We start from the raw sequence: 15,283 nt of genomic DNA, 5'->3' as shown, positions 1-15,283 counted from the left end.
AACCATTATAAGTCTTAGAATGTGAAGATACGATCATTAAAAGTTACTCAGGGCGGTTCGTTTTTGTTTTTCGCACTGTACTTTACTTCTTGGAGGATATGAAAAAAAAGCATTGATCACTTAAATCAGAAATATTTGATAATTTCTTTACCATTTCTTAAATCACTGTCGAGAAAAGCAATAGAGTTTGAAGGCTTAAAAAGAACAAATCCTTAAAACAGTGATTTAAAATAAAAAACTATTTCATTTAAACATCAATTAAAATATTTCCTCATATTTTACCAAGCTAATTTTTATATTCAAAATCATGTTGAATACGGGTGAAAATTTAATTCTCCTGTTTCTCTTCTTAAAGTAGCGACTACATTTCGGAAGCAGTTTGTAGTCGCTACATTTAAAAAAATATGTATATAGTTGTAGTTAACTACAATTGTAATAAAGTAGTTGTAGTTAACTACTATGGAAATGTAGTTTTTCCGACCACTCGTTCTAAACTATTAAAGAAGATGTAAACAGGGCTGTCGTAGCTTTGGTAATGCTTAAAAGTTAGCTTTGTCACGATTATATTTTAAAAATTCCATTTCGTAATTTTAGCGAAATGTCTGCAAGTTCCTAAAATTCCAATAACTAATTCTAATACGTTTTTCATGCACTGCTAAAAATATATTCTCAAATGAACGAAATTGTCTGTATTTTTAATGACTATGTTTTGTGGGAAACGCTGCGAGCGAACATGCTGCCAAATTGAAATTATTAATCTTCATTTGACGGATTTTGTTAAAAGCCTTTGGCTCAATGTAACCGATGGATTAACACCATTAAAAAAATGCAATATAATATGGGAAAAGTTGGACAAAACCGGGTCCTTTTTTTCTTTCCTAAGAGCCTCCGTAAATAAAATTGCTTACATTCTCATTTAAATTATAAAATACCCCTTTAGCTCCAAAAATAAAAAGAACTTATCTCTAAAAACCATATTTTCGCATAATTTAATAATGGGTATAATTTAATTAAGTACTTGCTCTTCAAGAAGACGACCTCCCATACCCACACATGTGACCTATGACGTCAATGCCTACTCATCTTTATCAGCAAAATGGCATATTAAACTAAGTTTCTCTACTTAAGTTAGAATGTTAATTAAATTCAGAACAGTATCGCACATCGAATTAATTCTTTCTCGTCTACTTCTTTTACTTCACTTAGATATATTACTTGTTCACGTATTTTAGTGTAGCCATGATATATTTTTGTTTTGTGTACCTGGCAACTTCGGTGCATCATTAGTTTGTTTATGTTCCCCATGAATTCGTGCCTGCCCTTGTGTTGTCCCTGTGAAAATACATAGTGAAATCTTTGTGTAAGAATATAGAATGTGTCACTTAAAGAGGATTGATACTTGACGGGCTTGGCTTACTTTAATTAGAATTGAAAGAACAGTTGCTAATGTAAACAATTGCCACGTTTCAACAGCCCATCAGGATCGAGATATGCACACTGCGTCACTTGCAGGCATGCTTGTTTTTTGGTAGTACTTTATTTACGTTGCAATGTATGTGCATGAAAACGATGAAAAAATAGTTTTTTTTAAATGAAACATTTATTTATTGATGATGTGGAAATACAATTCATTTGCATATGTTACAATATGCATAGTTGAAGTAAAATTGGCTTCCATGGAATGGATATATTTTTAGCTCTTTTAAAATTTTTGTCTACATAACAAATACACCAATACTACATTTTTTACTTCTACAAATTAATGGCCCTTCATCCCTTCAGTGGGTCGTTAAATGAGTACCAATCATGCTTGGGAATTAAACACAGGGGTTCCGCGTTCGGCTGAACTCCTGACCGGAACATCTGCTCCTGCACCCCAGAGCCCAAGGTTAAGAAAACTGAGATGGGCACAGTAGGCCCTGGCCCTCTATGGGCTGTCGCGCCACTGAGTTTAGTTTAGTAGTAGTTTAGTACAAATTAATGGTATTTCCATGGGAGCCAATTTTAGTTAAACTATGGATATATTTACTTCTTTAATATATATATATATATATATATATATATATATATATATATATATATATATATATATATATATATATATATATATATATATATATATGTATATATATATATATATATATATATATATATATATAAAATAAATAAATACAAGAAAACACTAAGAAAGTTAAGAAAAACAATAAGTATCATTTATTGCGCTTAAGCTGCAAGTAAACAGCACTCATTAGATAAGTTCAAAATGAAGAATAAAACAAAGAAAAATAATAGACATATGAAAAAAAGGGGGTGGGAAATAATAAGTAAAAAAATAACAAACAACATTTTATTTAAAAAAAAAAAAAAAAAATGAATTGTTAATAAAAAAAATCGGAAAAAAAGCCAGAAAAAAAGAAGATATAATCTTTTCTTCAGCCCACACGATTATATCCGCAAAACAGAGTGCTTTCTGATATTGTATCAATAAAGACAAAGCAAAATTTATTAATACAAGAGTGTGAGGAGCACTCAAAAAAATTTTTTTTATAAAATCTATATATATAAAAGAAAGTCGTGTTAGTTACTTCACTTATAACTCAAGAACGGCTGAACCGATTTAGCTGAAAATTGGCAGGGAGGTAGTTTAGAGCCAGGAGAAGGACATAGGATACTTTTTATCCCGTGCGATAAACCGTTCCAGCGATATCAGTGAAAGTCGAAATGGAATTTTCTGATTGGTTAAAAGCTAGCCATTGTTTTAAATTTTGCTATAAACGATTCAATTTTCAAATATCTTGAAGATAACAACAGTGATATTTTCTATCTTATAACTCTATTCATTTAGAAAAGTAAATTAAAGTAAATTGCATATACTTTAATGTCAGGTGAGCACAAGCAAGTAAAATCAACGAGAATAGATTTCTTAATTGTTGGTCGTATCACGGATTCAGTACTGTGAAAACTGTTTAATAAATATAAAGACAAAAGCAAATTTCATTCAAATTGCACGTTTTCAGAAATATTTATATTTAGTACGTAATTTTAGGTTAGCAAAATTAAATATACTTTTCGAAGATTTCAGTGCTGTGACAGTTGTCATTTGAAAACTATTAGTTTGTTTGTTTATTTATGCAAAGTTTTCGAATTCATCCATTTTATTTCTTTCATTTATAAAATTGATTTTTGTTTTAAATCTTATAATTTTCATATTTCTTATTCATCTCATTTTTATTGCTCTTTTTATTATTTAAAATATGTATGTGATATTTCGATTTAGCAAATTTGCGACCACTGCCAACTTTTACATTTCTTTTTCGTTGTCAGAAAGAATATTTGCAAAAATATGCCGCCTAAGCAAATCGCTCTTAGTCGGTCGACATCTCAAGCGCGCAAAAAGAGAACTACCCGTGTTTCAGAAACATCGGAGCAACGGGAAAAAGACTTGAAACTAATCGAGAACAGAATGCTTTTGCCCGTTCCTTAGAAACGTCTGAGCAACAGGAAAGAAGACTGTCAACAAATCAACTACGAACTACACAAGCCCGTTCGTCGGAAACATCAGAGCAACGGGAAGCAAGAATGAAAACCGACCGAGAACGCATTTCGCTATTCAGACGCTGCCAATACTCTGATTTGAATTTCAGTGCATTTCACTATGATCCGACAACAAACTATAGTCTTCCCCCAAGTGTCATCATCGGAGAAATATATCAATTATGTATGTTTTGTAATGCTCTCAAATTTAAAAATGAAACAGCTGAAATTTGCTGTTCTAGAAGCATACAGAAACTACAAGATTTTACGTCGCCTGCCGAGACATTATCAACCTTCGTATCAGGTCAAACAAACCAATCGAAACATTTTTTGGCGCATATACGCCGGTACAATTCGTGTTTCTAAATGACTTTATTCGGTGCTACACGTATCCTGAACGAGAATTACATCCCAACATTCAAAGTGCAAGGCCAAATTTATCATCGTGCAAGGATCACTTCTTTCAATGCCTAACGCAGATCATAAATTTCTACAAATTTATTTCATGGATAACACAAATGATCAAGTCAATCAACATTGTCAGGTAAACAATGGCACTAAACGAAAAATTGTTACCGTATTACAAAAATTTTTCGATCAACATAATCAGTTAATTAGGCTGTTCACAATTGCCCTAGACTAAATGTCATCCGATATTTACAAAGTTGTTATTAGAGCTGAAAAAACACCTGTAGGCCACCACAAAGAAAAATACAATGCGCCAACATTGGATGAAGTGGCTATTGTTATAGTTGGCGAAGAATTTACCTCCCGCGATACAGTTCTTCATCGCAGAAATCGTGACGTTCAAAGAGTTCTCAGAAACGTATCGATCATATGATGCATTGCAATATCCTATTTTATTTTGGTGAGGAGAGGAGGGATATTATTTTAACATAAAATTAAGAAGTCCGCAAACAGGCGAGAAAACCAATAAGAAAGCAAGTGCAATAAGTTTTTATGCATATAGATTAATGATTGCCAAAACGCTGATAATCATACTTTAAAATGTCGACAATTAGTTCATCAATACATTGTCGATATGTATGCGAAAATTGAAACTGAACGCCTACTGTATATTAAATTAAATCAAACCAAATTACGTTCAGAAGAATGCATTCATTTACGGGATGCAATAATTAATGATGGTAACGTTAATCCTAATGATGTGGGGAAAATGATTATATTGCCGACTACATTTGCAGGGAGAAAAACTTGGACTCCCTGCAAATGTAGTATTCATACATGTCTGAGTATTCATACATGTGCCTTGGACTCCAAGGCACATGTATGAATACTCACAGGATGCAATGACATATTTTCTCGCATATGGGCTCCTAGATTTATTTATTACATTTACGTGCAATTCTGCTTGGGTTGAAATTAGAGATATTTTGTTACCAGGACAATCATCATCGGATCGTCATGATATTACAGCACGTGTGTTCAAACAAAAATGATAATCTTTACTTGATTTCATTGTGAAGCGTCATGTTTTTAGAGAGACACGGTGTTGGGTGTACTCTATTGAATGGCAAAAACGAGGATTGCCTCAGGCACACATTCTAATTTGGCTTATTGAAAAAAAACCACCTTCTAAAACTGATCAGATATCAGCAGAAATTCTTGATGTCACCATAGATCCAGTCTTATTTCAGATCATTGTCCAAAATATGTTTCATGCTCCGTTTGCATCACCATACATGTCTGTTTGAAAATGCACTAATGATATCCTAGAGAATTAACTGCTTTTTTTCACCATTAAATAAAATTTGTATTTCAAATCATAATCGCAAATGTCATTTACACACTTAAATACAAAATTCAAATTCAAATTGAAAGCGTTGCAACGCACGCAGGGTACAGCTAGTAACTACATAAAAAAAGATCATAAAAAGTAAAAATAACATGTAAAAACAGATCATAAAATAAAAAGAAAAAACATTAAAAAGGGGGGACTATAAAGCGAGTAGCAAAATCATAACAACTTACATGGACTGTTATTTTTCAAGAATGATTTAAACATGTTTTCGCAGAGAGATTGCCAGATTACAAAATATGAAAACAAAAGATGAAAACAAAAGCGCAAATTGAGTGTAACAAGAGGGTTTTAAAGTGTCGTTCTTACTGCACTCATTTTTTTTTTTTTTTTTTAAATAAAATGTTGTTTGTTATTTTTTTACTTATTATTTCCCACCCCCTTTTTTTCATATGTCTATTATTTTTCTTTGTTTTATTCTTCATTTTGAACTTATATATATATATATATATATATATATATATATATATATATATATATATATATATATATATATATATATATATATATATATATGTGTGTGTGTGGCAATCATGAATTTATGAATTTGAATTTACTTTACTCTTTTAACTGCATGATTTGAATTGTTTTAAAATAAAAATAAAGTTAATGAGAGAAATCGTTTACCTGCAAATTACTTGTATTTATATCTTATTTAACAGGGTTTTTTTAAAAAAATTTTTTTTATTCTGTTTGCTGCGACATTTGAAACCAAGAATTTCCCTATCGGTCAGCAATGTATTCCCTCTTCGGGAGTGGGGAGATGAGTGAAGGATGATTTGTTAGCAGTTATCACCTGGTTCGTCAAAATCAAAGAGTTTAATTTCTATGAGTGTAAAAGCATGTGGATGTAACCCGGATTTTTAATCTGTAGGAAAATAAGTACAGATTTTAAAAACCGGAACAACCAAAAGCAGAAGCACAATCTAACCGGGCAAAAAAATTTAAAACTAGAATGATGGGGTGAGGCGGAGAAAGACATCAATAGAGCTTAGCTGAGATGTTTGGATAGAATGATAGTGCATGTACGGCCCACAGACGCCCCAGAGACACGGGCTTTGGCTGATGTCCAAAAAAATTCTCATCCCGAGGATCGAGCCAACGGTCATTGCTTCCCTTCCCTCCCAACTCGATTTTCCTTGACGCGAGGGGATATTTTCTCATATTCTTTTTCTTAAAAATATATGTTCCCTATTCAATAAATTTCCCCCCCTACTTTTCAGAGGGAATTTTCATGGTTCGAAAAATAAATCCGAAATCTCTAAAGATCCATTACTAATTGAAGAGCGCGGTGGAAGAACGTGCCAAGAGACGCAGTTTAATAACACAATTTTCTCTTTTAAAAATATATTTTAGTCAGCTGCAATCATAAATTATTAATTTTTCCTGCCAAGTCTTCAGAGAAAAGCTGTTATGTAAAACTATGAGGGTAGGGAGAAAATTTTCATGGAGGTTAAGCCTGAATAAACACTCATAGTATATTCACAGGTAATTATTTAGGCTTAACTCTATCTAAGAATTTTTGTCTTCACCGAACTTTTTTTCCGGAAAAGTTTGGGTAAGTCTTCTGCCGTTATAGTTCATTTACGTCGCACTAAAGCTGCACAATGGACTATTGGCGACGATCTGGGAAACATCCCTGAGGATGATCCGAAGACATGCCCTCACAATTTTGATTCTCTGCAGAGGGGATGGCACCCCTGCTTCGGCAGCCCAACGACCTGCACGCGAAGTCGGGCACTTTACGGTAGAACAGTTTATCGAGAACCCATACCGCACATCCTCGGTCCCTACGCTGACTAATCCAAGTGGTCACCCACAGGCACACTGACCACAGCCAGTGATGCTCGACTTCGGTGATCTGCTGGAAGCCGTGTCTTAACGATCAGTCCACTGCGGAACTCTGAACTTGAGAGCTACATATGGCTGGCGCGTTGCCATTTGTTTGATTCGATCTATGACATCGAAGCATTTTGTTTGCCCTCTAACCATGTTACACGCTTTTGATACTTTCTCTTGATAGCAAGAAAACATTTTTCCATACTTTAGTTGGTATAATAGCCTTTTATTAAAATGCTAGTCTCAGCCTCTGCTTGATAGGCAAGAGAACAAAACTTTTTTTTTCCTTCTTCCTTTTGTCTTCAAACATTTTTCTATTTTTTTTTCCTCATTTAACTTGTGGATATAATTTATTGACACCTTTGTCACAACATAAGGAAAAAATTATACTTATTTTATTAGAAAATATAAGCATGCATTAAAATTAACACTTATACAAATTCACTGAAAATTATTTCCTAAAATTTCAGAGTTTAAAACTAAACAAGAGGAGTGCAATAACATAGAAATTAATTCACACAACATTTTAACCACTTTCCAATTAGCCAATAACTGAAGAAACTTTCTCAGTGTCAAAACATAAAATAACAGGAAAGAAAGCAAGAAACAAGCACGTTGTAATAAGGGAAAAAAAGTGATTTAACACTAGAGTTCCTAAATGGTGTTCCCTGAGGTTCTGTAGAGGGGTTCCGAGAGTTTGAATTTCTTTTTTCAAACCTGCTTCTATTTTTGAAACCTGTAATTATATTGATAATCAATTAACTACCCATTATTTACTTAATATTTTCGTTATTTTTATAAAATAATTGTGAGAAGAAAGCTTGCGAAGAAAGAAAAACCAAATTTAAAAAAAATTCTAGTAACAATATTTTGAATTAATAATGAAAAGGACATATTTATGAAAAATTGCATTAGTATTTTGCTTAGAATGAAAATAATCACATTCAAAAAAAGAAGAAATATGTCTTTTTTAATAACAATTTTCAACGTTTATAACGGTCCTTTTTTCGTCTTTATTTCAAAGCAAACCAAGCTTTGGTTCATGTACATTCGGCTTATACAAACATTAAAATCAAATTAGAATGCCGCTTCAGAACTGAAAATCTAATTGTTTGACATAACAGTATTGATAAAACGATAACTATGAAAAAATTTTATTTTATTTTATAACCGTCGTTGAACAGCCGAGCCGACTTACGACTTCTCATGTTCAACTCCGTAGCCATGTCATTTTGAACCTAAGCCAGAAGACAAGGGAACTCCTGGATCAAGTATTGGGAGAAATTCGCCTTTTTGATGGAACTAACCCGTATTTGCGTTACATGAAGATGAAATCCACGAGAGGCTTCTACGGTTAACCTGACGGCAAGGGGACTCTAACCCATGATCAGTCTACCACTGAGAATATTTCACGTCACCACTGTGGTCGGTGCAAGCCGGATGCGGAATTCGAATCAACCCGCCATCGCTGGAATTCGAACCCGGTGCAGTTCGTTGGAAGGGGATCTATCGCCTGAACTGGAGCGGCTCTTATTCATTCATTCAATATTTTCTAAATAGTTCGTAAAATTTCAATCATTCAATTTTTTTATTTATTTATAAATTTACTTATTAAGTCTTGAGGTTCCGCCAAAAGATGATCCATCGTTTAAGGTTCCATAGCTGAAAAATATCGGCAACTAATGGTTTAACCCAGGGATGGGCAAACTTTTTTGTTCGAGGGCAAAAAATCGAGAGAAAAAAGTTTGGTGGACGGAGTAAAAACTTCTAAAATAAAAAAATAAAAAAACGATATAGTACAAGTTTTAATTTACATATTTAATGAGATGAATGAAATTGCGATTTCATTTTTAAAAGTTCCTTATATTGAGGTTCGAAGTGAGATGTGCTTATTTTAAGGAACGAGGCTAAATGCTTGTCTGTTAGTCTATTTCTAAAAGGATTTTTTCTAAGGTTCATAGTTGAAAACACTTGTTCACATATGTAAGATGAAGCAAACATAGCACTGATTTTCTGGGCATAAGATATTAAATTTTGGAAACTAGCTTTTGGTAATGATTTGCAAAACTCAAACTTTGGCATGTTTAGAGACAACAATAGTGTGCAATCTTTCCATACGCAATAAATAATGTTAGAATTCGCACCGCAGAAAAACCCGCTCGTTGGAGCTTAAAATGCGCTGTCTGCAACATGTGAAGCATAATTCACCTATGTTAGATTCCATATGTCTGATCCTCGAGAAAGACAAACGCTCGTTGGAGTTAATCTGCGGCTATTCTATACAAAACTTCTGCTTTCAACATTTTACCAATTGAAGCTGTCTGTCTTAACATCAATTCCACCAATAGAGAAAGTAAATAGGTCATCAGTACTTTGTGAAAAAAAAAAGAAAAAGATTGCTTTAAACAAAGTAATTTATGTATAATGTATCTTGTTTATATTCGCCACCGATCGGAAAGTTCGAATTCTATTCGCGGGCCGGATAAAACCTTCCGGTGGGCCAAAGTTGGCCCGCGGGCCGTAGTTTGGCCATCCCTGGCTTAACCCATAGAGGAAAAGGAACAAGTTCATCTTCCCTATTTTTTTTTAACTATTGGTTAAACCACTTGTTTCCCTTTCCACTTTTTTCTTTTTAGCAAAGTTCTCATTGTCTCCCTATTGTCATTTTGTGTTTCGATAGGGTTCTTGTGAATGGAACCAAAAAAGTAGAGCATTAGAGCCACTGTCTGTGCTTTATTCGGGTTGTTTCGCTGCAGTCATTCGTACACAACATTTTCTTCATTTCTTCAAAAAAATGGAGGTTTAATTTTAAAAATATATTCATTGTGTGTCATAATACTTGAGTACGAAAAAAGTAGATTGAAATTGAATTATATAATATGTGTTGTATTAAAATGAAGAAGAACCCCGTTCAATATTTCGCCAAAACACGTCAAATATCACGAATGGTTTTAAAACGGCAGCTCACGGTTTTTAAAGAACCCCAAAAAGAAAAAAAATTGAATCCCGGAAATAAAAAAGAACGACATACTTCTCCTCTATTCCTGAGAAAAGGCAAGTCGATCTGGGAAAAAATAATAAAAGAATTCAATCAGTGAAAACTAGAGGTGAAGGAATAAAAAAATGAGACACACAAGGCGTCGCAATAAAATCGACTGGGAAAGGTTTTTCAACACTTTTATTTCTCCGGAGATTGGGGGACCCCTTTTTTTTTTCTTTTCAACTTTTCATAGTTACTTCTCTTTGTTTCCTTTGTCACGTTCGAAAACTGTTTCGTCTAGCGAGGAAAATTAAGAAGAAAAAAAATGTAGTTATGAGAAGTAAGAAAAGAAAATAGAAATAATCTTGGTAAGTTTCTCGGTTTTCAAAAAAAAAAAAAAAAATCGGATATTGCTCTTAAAAAAACACGGCAAAAAAAAACAAAAAAATAAAAAAACACGACAGATTTATCCCTTTTTCTATCTATTTATTATTTCTCTTAATTAAAAAATGAAGAAAAAGTCTGTAATAGCTGTAGTAATTACCATTTATATATATATGACGGAAAATGTGCTGTTTTTTTTTTATTGATCTCATTCGCCGCTTTTTTAGAGATTCCTTTTTTTGTTACTTCATTTTAATGAACGAAATTGCTCAGCCACATCATGTCGAGGCTTTTTGAAAATGCGAAGATTAGCATTGTAACGATTGTCTAGCTTGATCTCCAGACCTGAATCTCATACAGATTTTGCACACAATTTGCGGCGTTGATTTATTTCCATGCTCTTTACATGTAAGGAGATAACAGTTACCACCTTTAAGGCTCTGAAAATAATTAGCAGCATTGATACGCGATGTGACCACTGTCTTTCAGTTAGTGATGGCACATCCCTCCACAAAGCACACCCCAAGTCAACATTCTTGATGGTCACATCAAAACATTAAGATGGTTCAAGTTGGTTTCAGTGCGATTCATGATGGTCCAACATCATTTGATGGCCACCATCATCCAACATTTTCCATTCATGGTTTTTGGTATGCCAACACACTTCCATCATTCCATAATGGAAAATGTTACTTAAATACTATGATGGTCAACCATCAAGAGAAGTTTGATTCTCATGGACCAACAATCCATGATGATCCGTGATGGTGCCAACTATACATTGCCATGACGGTTTAATAATAATTATTGTTGATTCAGCAGGAACATACCATCAAAACAATTTTTTTTTATGTTGGTCCATCAAAAATCAGTTCGAATTCCTACATTGAGGCGATGGCGGTACATAATCGTTCCAACATTTGATTTATAAGAGATGGAAATTTCTGATGGTTCAACATGAACAAGGTGATGGTTATCATCAAAAATTAAATAGTTCATGATGGAATGATTGATGGTTACCATCAAGATAATGTTGGTTCATCAAACATTTTGACTTGGGTCATTCATATGTTGTTTCCCCCGACAGTTTTTCCATATTAAACTGTGATGTCGTGTTTTTTTTTTCTCCAAAGAAGTGACTTTTGTTTTAAGTAAACCTTTAAAAAAATTGTGTTTGAATTCATGTCATTTTCCATATCGCATTCAATGAAGAAGTGTTTAGTGCAAATTTATTCTAAATTTATTGTTTTTTTAAGATTATTCATTTTTAAACTAGACACAGAAAGCAGGTTGCACCTTTAATTTTGGAGGCAAGTATACTCGTGTAGAAAATAGTCATTTTCTAAAATTTTAAAACTGAATAATCCAGAACTCTCCCCTTCTTGCGACTCTGAATCTTATCTTCCTCGACGTGTTAAAGTCAAAATAATTGAATCTTTCTGTTAATGGATTTGAAATTTATTTCTTCTTACATTTTGCATCATTTATTCTCACTCAGCACAGTTTTTCCATCTTTCGGCCCTCCTCCCCTTATAGTTTCAAGTAATAAAGATCAAAATAAGCCGAAGCAACTGTTCTATTTTTTTTTTTTTTAATGTGTAAATTCCCTGACAGTTTTCTTAGGAAACAACAGAGGGAGAACAATTTTTTCTGAAACAATTGTCTCTTCTATTGTTTGATTCAAGAACTTTTCAGGGTGCAGAAAATTATGACAACAAACGAGTAGAGAATCGTCTCATCTAAGCTTTTCAGGGTGACAAACATTTCGTTAAAAAAGATAGAAAGGGGTTTACTTTTATCATTTTTTTTTTTTGCGAGTACAATGCCCTTAACGATTCGTTAATTTGTCAGAGAAAAATTTGGAAGCAAAAAATAGATTCCGTGATATAAGTAGCTTTATGAGGCTAAACAGTGGATAAAAAAATAATCAAGCATCATCATTCAACAGTCAACATTATCCCATTCTGATTCCAAATTTCTGAGTTATTTAATGATTTTTGCCAGCGATTTTCCATACCTAACTGTTGCAGTTTCCCAATAAGAAAGAAAGTGTATTTATATATGTTACCGGCAAATTTGAAATCCGGCATTCTACAGAATGCCTAGGCATTGTATATAATGCCTAAAACTAGCAGGCAATGTATGAAACGATTTATATTTCACACATTTCCTAGGCATTCTATAGAATGCCAAATGAGAAAGTATAAAATGCATCTCCGATTCGTTTCGTAATGTAATGAAATGTAATTCAAAATGCCATGTTGCAACAAGTAGGTTAATTTCTTATTTTTTTATATGAAAATTTTGTTCCCCTTAATAAGAAATGCATAAATTATGTTTTGTACAACTTTCATTTTTCTTTACCAATTCTGAAAAAAATTTTTTTAATGACACTTTCATTATTTTTTTTTGAGAAATGCACACCATTTACATAAAAACCTCATCAGGACGTTTATTTCATACTTTGCCTAATAGCATTGATCATTCTTTATGTCATTCTTTTCTCTCAATTTAGAATGCCTAGGTATTATGTACAATGCCTAGGAAAAGTATGTAATACTTCTCATATTTCATACCTTGCCTAAAAACATCCGGCATTATATACAATGTCTAGGCATTCTATAGAATGCCGGTATTTCATACTTTGCCGGTAACATATCTACGGCAAGAATACGATTATTACATTTCATGAAAAACAAAGCTTTTGAGCCGTTAGAGAGATTCAGTTAAAATTTAGCGGTATGTTGGAAGTTTTTTTGAAGATCGAACACAATTTGTTGCTGTTGCTCACATTTCGGTTACGATGTCGAAATGTAGCGATTTTGTGCTTATCTTAAACTTATGTCATATGTAATTATAGTTGAGAAAATTTATAGACTTTACAATTGAAAACTTTGCTATCATTATTAAATGAAATTAAAAAATATATAAATAAGTTTTAAAAAATGGGTTTCACATGTAGTTATTTTTGGAAAAAGGGTCTAATAATGGCATGCAGTATAATGCAATCAATGACAATATAAGCAAAAAGTAAAACTAACGAAGAGGCTGAAAATTTTGACCACTCTACTGGATAAGAAACTTATTTCCCAAATTGCTGTTACATCTCATTATTCTCAGATTTAAAAAAAAAACATGAATTTTTTTATAGCAAAAAAAGGTATATGTAATTAGAGAAAATGCGTTTTTGCCTCGGATTTCGTAAATAAAAATACACTAATTAGTTTCATATTTAAGAGTTATTAAGTTTGTATTGCAACTAAATTCGAAAAAATCTGGTTATTATAACCAGAACTTATATATATTATAAGTCATTCAAGTTTTTTTTTCTGCATTGTACGTATGTGTATTTAGCAACGTGTATTTTATAATTTTTTTTTACTTTAAATGTACAAACTAAAATTATTTTAATGAAATAGATAATTGATTCTTTAATGTTTCATTATTTATGTTTTAGTAAAAACAGTCGAGTAAATATTTTAACGACACATAGTCTTAACCCACTTTCAATGAACGTTTAAAATTAGGGCATTCAATTCAATGTTCAAACCCTTTTTTTTTAATTCATGCTTGATTAAAAAATTTTTTAACGTTAATCTTTTATTTATATAGAATTACTCCTTTACTCATCTTTAAAACACATTGCTTATTTATTTTATTTTATGTATTCTTATACAACATTTCTAAAAGGATTTTATTTTTAGAACTGTCGGATACATTTTAAAATATCAAAAACGTGAGCTATCATATTCTATATCATTCACATATCGCAACTAATGTTTAAATATTTTCGATAATGACTAAAAATTTTAAGTTAAAACTAATCTATTTAAACCATGATTTTAACAATTTTTTATGAATTTTTAAATACAATTACGAATTTTACTTTCAAAATTCTGATGTATGGATAAATATTTAAAAAAAAAAAAATCGAAACAGGGTACAATATTTTCGCATTTAAAACTTATATTGGGTATTAAAGTTACACAGCCTGCACATAATCTGTGCTTTATAAATTCTATTCGTATACAATTTTTACTGTAAATTTAGAAGCATAGAAAGGAATTAGAAAATAATATTTATTCCTAAATGAAATCATTTTCATAGTACTAACATAAACGTAATTTCAAACGATAATCTCTTGAAGAAAACAAAAATACTACTCCGGTTGCTCTAATTCTAAACTGAGAACAGGAAAGCAAACGATATTGATTACTACTTACATATCACGGGGAAGATTAAGTTTAATGGTTATGAGTCTATTTTTGTTGAAGCATGCATAAGTTGTGGTGATGGAAAAAGTTGAGCACCCCAGTAGAGGCAGTGATGAGCAAAATTTGGTTCTAAAAACGATTTTCGGCATCCCTTATCGTAGGTCTTCACCTGACAGCATGGAAGGATTACCTTTGAAGAAAATAACTACTAACGCCATCTATCGGCTGTTTAGAGCAACAATTGATCTTAGAAGTCAATGACACGCTCGATGTTGAGTGAAGAGAAAAGATGGGTTCCGCATATATTTTTAAATTTTGAACCATCAAAATAAAAAGTACTTCATCGAAATTTTTCTTGTATTTAACAATTTACAATCTGCAAAAATTAAATACATTATTGTTCCTCTTTATTCTTTTATTTTTGTCTAAATTAAATTAGAAAAAAAAAAAAAACTTAATCGTCTTTTCTCTTCTTATGGACAAATCAGAGTTATATTGAGTAAGAGAAATGAC

The 15,283-nt window shown here is 32.2% G+C and overlaps 1 protein-coding gene across 1 annotated transcript in view; it reads right to left on the bottom strand.

Annotated features, from left to right (window-relative positions):
• The window catches only part of LOC107440808 (guanine nucleotide exchange factor DBS), a 149,604-nt gene extending 134,634 nt beyond the window's left edge, over positions 1–14,970 (bottom strand). The window contains exon 1 of the mRNA XM_071180809.2: positions 14,780–14,970. The gene's annotated coding sequence lies outside the window, so the exon portion shown is untranslated. The remainder of the gene's footprint in view (positions 1–14,779) is intronic.
• Positions 14,971–15,283: the final 313 nt, after the last annotated feature.

The sequence above is a fragment of the Parasteatoda tepidariorum genome, chromosome 8 (genome assembly GCF_982258835.1).
Source record: "Parasteatoda tepidariorum strain Cologne lab strain chromosome 8, Ptep-v5.0, whole genome shotgun sequence".
Classification (NCBI taxonomy): Eukaryota; Metazoa; Arthropoda; class Arachnida; order Araneae; family Theridiidae; genus Parasteatoda; species Parasteatoda tepidariorum.
This window is presented reverse-complemented; position numbering and strand designations above follow the sequence as displayed.